Consider the following 2,847-nt stretch of genomic DNA (forward strand, 5'->3'; position numbering starts at 1 on the left):
TGGGCTGCTCAAAAATATGGTTAACCATTACTAAAATTAATGAGTGCTGTTGGTTATATTGACATTTATGAATAATAAATGGAATGGTTATAATACTTGTTATGATAATTGCTCCCATATATTAATAATAAATAATGCAAACAGTGTTTATTATTATAATAGCTTGCTTGAACAACCTGTCTTCTCGGCTGGTGTTCAGTCACACTACTAGGCAAACAAGGCATGAATATGCCTTAGTCCCATGTAAAGAACTTTTTTCAGGTCTCTGGGTTACAGTAAACTGCAACTAGTTACAGGTATACAGATAGCCTGTTAGTGTATATGTACATAAATATGCACAGAGGGCAGATGATTTTGTCCAGATTGGAGAGGTGGGTAAAACTGAAGTTAGACTGAACACACACCGGGCAACTGTGTTATCTGCAGTTGCATGAATGTTCAGTTCAGTTATGGATTTTATCCAATAGATGGCTCCTTCGTCGTAACAGAAAGTGTTCTTCCTTTTCTCTTTTGCATTAGAGAGTTTCATTCCGACTTTCTACTATTTACATATCCACTGTCTTGCAAACACCGGCATTTTGGTCACAGTGATAAACGCACACAAAAAGTGTGTGTGCTCATGTACATGTGCATGTAAGACGGAAAGAAAGAGAAAACATTAGAGAACATTGTGCATCTTCTTATGCCTCTTCCCCCAAAATACGAGTATGAATGAAAAATGGCTGTTTGACATTTTTATTGTGTGGAATGCTGTCTAAATCAAGTGTAGGCAACAACAAAACAGCAGAAATGCACCAACGCTGGGTTAAAGCACAGTAGAATACAAACTGCCAATGTCCTAAACTCTGCCACACTGCTTGCAGAGATCCTGACCCATACAACTGACTTACAGCCAATGTTTGTTGACATATCAACTAGAGACTCCTTAAAAAAAATCATGCATGTAACCTAATTACTGACTTACTGCACTAGGAGAAATCTGCATAGCAGGTATACAGAATACATGATATGCAGATTAAACAACCTTATGAATAATACTGATTGATGAAGTGGGCACTCTGAGTAGCTTTTGCTATGCAACAACTTTTATTTTCAGGGAGAGGAGAGGAAGAGGAGGGGGCGGGGAGAGACAAGACACAACAACAAATCTGAGACATGATAATGCTAGAAACAATTCTTTTTTTTCAACCCTTTTTTTTTCATTTGGCAGGTATCAAGCCAAAACCTTGTTCCCACTCAGCAGTATGGAGAGGGACAGGTGATCAAAACAACCCTCCTGATGTGTGTGGCAGCAACCCTCCAGGGGATCATGACCCCTAGATCGTGAACCCACGAACATGCAAAAAAATCATATTTAGTAACCAGGACTATAACTTCTTAAACTCCACGTCATTACTCCAATGAGACGTTACTGCATCCAGTGGATCTGTAAGCACAAAATATCCCTCTGCGACATCTAAAGTTCTTGGAAATTGTCACATTTATGAGATTGCTTTGAAAAGAAAAGATGTACTGAATTCACTGTAATCAACAATCTCAGAGAAACCCCCCAAGGTTAACCCATGTGATTGACCGTAGCGAGTGTGTTCTAAAATGGATTTACACTTCCATTAAATCCATTCTCAAAATTAAGTATCATTGCTCCATGATCCCAAAAGAGTTCACTAATTTTTGTAAAGTAAGCTTTGATTTGAAGCGTGAACATTCATTTAAAAATAGAATTTTAATCAAATAAATGTTTTGTTCAATCCAAAATAACACCAGGGTTTGGTCAGTCTGGGCTGTGCCACTACCCTTCACAAACCTGTTGAGGATTCCTCTAGCACAGGGGACAAGCCAGGGAAAAGGGGTGTGCAAGGACACAACTCTGTTCTCATGACTTTTGAAGGCCTTTTGGGGGCCAACCCTACCCAAGATGCTGCTTTAAATTACGCTGGAGTTAGAATCAGCCCCTGAATGGGCCCTAGGAGCAGGGGAGCCCAGAAGCAACACAAAACTATTGCTTGTTATCCCACTGCCTGGCCTTGGGTCCTGTGCCAAGCCACTTAGCCAAAACAGAGGATCAGGACCATCATATGCAGAACTATGCCCTAGAGGGGTTTTTTTAAACTGATGAATTACAAGCCCCTAAAGCCAAAGGCAACTGGCACCTGAACCCCTGACAACAGCTTTCACTACAGAGTAGTTTAAAACCAGTGACAGTGATATTCATTAAGCTGTTAATAATGGATTGTAGCACAAAGCAATTTATCACATTTCCATTGTAATTAAAATCACTGAATATTTGGGCAATCACAAAACACCTAGCTCTTGTGCTTCTGAAGTTTTACATTCTATTATGAATTATGATTCTTTCTCCTGTGAGACTAGCAAAGAGCAAGTTTTAATTGATACATTTTTAATTGAGACTGCATTATTAGAGCATATATTGCTACTAAAATATGAAAGAAGATGCTTAGCTCCCTTCCTTCTATTTCCCTCGTTCTTTTTTTGTAACACACAGCTAGAATATTTGTGCTGGTTTGTGAACGTTATCATTGCCTTCAAAGGAGGTAGGATTTCATAAATACAGTTTAATGACAGGAAGGACCTTTTATGATTCTCTTGCCTGACCTTCTCTGTAGCACTGGCCATAGAATGTCATCCACTGATTCCTACGTCAACCCTGTAATTTTTTTTTTGACCTAGAATATATCCTTGCAAAAGCTTGAATTGAATAATTCAAGAAATGGAGAATTTATCCCATCCCACTGTAAGCTATTTTAACAATTAATTACCCATGTAGTGAAAATCAGACTGTGATATGAGGAGACTGGGGTTTCCGTAAGCCAGAGCCACCTGGTTCCA

At 39.0% G+C, this 2,847-nt stretch overlaps 1 protein-coding gene across 1 annotated transcript in view; it reads right to left on the minus strand.

Moving 5' to 3' along the window:
* The window catches only part of TBXAS1 (thromboxane A synthase 1), a 554,439-nt gene that overhangs the window by 178,797 nt on the left and 372,795 nt on the right, over window positions 1–2,847 (minus strand). The gene's annotated exons all lie outside the window — the stretch shown is intronic.

This window comes from Gavialis gangeticus, unplaced genomic scaffold, assembly GCF_001723915.1.
Source record: "Gavialis gangeticus isolate Ggan-Ray unplaced genomic scaffold, GavGan_comp1, whole genome shotgun sequence".
Lineage (NCBI taxonomy): Eukaryota > Metazoa > Chordata > Crocodylia > Gavialidae > Gavialis > Gavialis gangeticus.